Source organism: Octopus bimaculoides, chromosome 25 (genome assembly GCF_001194135.2).
Source record: "Octopus bimaculoides isolate UCB-OBI-ISO-001 chromosome 25, ASM119413v2, whole genome shotgun sequence".
Taxonomy (NCBI): Eukaryota; Metazoa; Mollusca; class Cephalopoda; order Octopoda; family Octopodidae; genus Octopus; species Octopus bimaculoides.
Genome location: NC_069005.1, coordinates 27478864 through 27479736, shown reverse-complemented (window position 1 = coordinate 27479736; position 873 = coordinate 27478864). Strand labels below are relative to the sequence as shown.

The 873-nt window shown below is 40.4% G+C and overlaps 2 protein-coding genes across 5 annotated transcripts in view; one reads left to right on the top strand and one right to left on the bottom strand.

Moving 5' to 3' along the window:
* Nucleotides 1–873, top strand: part of LOC106876469 (fibrillin-2) — a 148187-nt gene that overhangs the window by 17887 nt on the left and 129427 nt on the right. The window lies entirely within an intron of this gene.
* The window catches only part of LOC106879685 (sodium-dependent phosphate transport protein 2B), a 17697-nt gene that overhangs the window by 10961 nt on the left and 5863 nt on the right, over nucleotides 1–873 (bottom strand). The gene's annotated exons all lie outside the window — the stretch shown is intronic.

The window sequence follows — 873 nt, the reverse complement described above, 5'->3', positions numbered from 1 at the left end:
TAATGCATTCTTAGATACACTGCTGGAACAAAAGGCAAAAATAATTACTACGGAACATAACTGCTTCAATGTCACTGGTTTGGGAGGACCTACGATGGTCCAAGGGACGGCCCCTTTCTCTCTTTTTGAGACCAATCAAAAATAAAATCACAACCAAATCTCTCTCAAATCATTAAAAAAAATTTTTTTTTAAGACAGACGCATTATTGTTCAATTTAATCTTGGCTGAGAACATCCACATCGGAGAAGAAACTACCTTGCGAGTAATGGTGGAGGGCAGGAAACCCAGATGCTACGAATGTGGCGAAAAAGGCCACATTCGGGTAAACTACCCTACCCAGCAAGGAGAAAGAAGAAGAAAAAAATGAACAAAAGGAAAAAGAAGAAACACTAACATCGCAGGCGAAAGATCTTCACTCACGTAAGGTGTTGTTATCTGTTTGGTGGGATATGAAAGGTTTAGTCCACTTTGAACTTTTAAACCCGAACCAAACGATAACAAAGGAGATCTACTGCCAGCACAACGCGAGAAGAAAAACAACCATCTTTGGTTTCAAGACGAAAGGTGTTCTCCCATCAGGATAATGGTTGGCCACATACAGCGAGGATGACATTCCAAAGGCTGGAGCAGTTTGAATGGGAAACTATGCTCCACACACCATATTTCCCAGACATTGCCCCATCTGATTATCATTTATTCCGTAGTCTTCAAAATCATTTGGACGGAAAAAATATGAATTCTGTAGACGAGGTCAGAACAGTACTGGAGGAGTATTTTTCGTCGTGGACAAGTGAATTTTGGATGAGGGGCTTTGCAAGTCTACCAGATAGATGGAAGAGCATTGTAGAAAATGAAGGAGAGTATATTTTTGA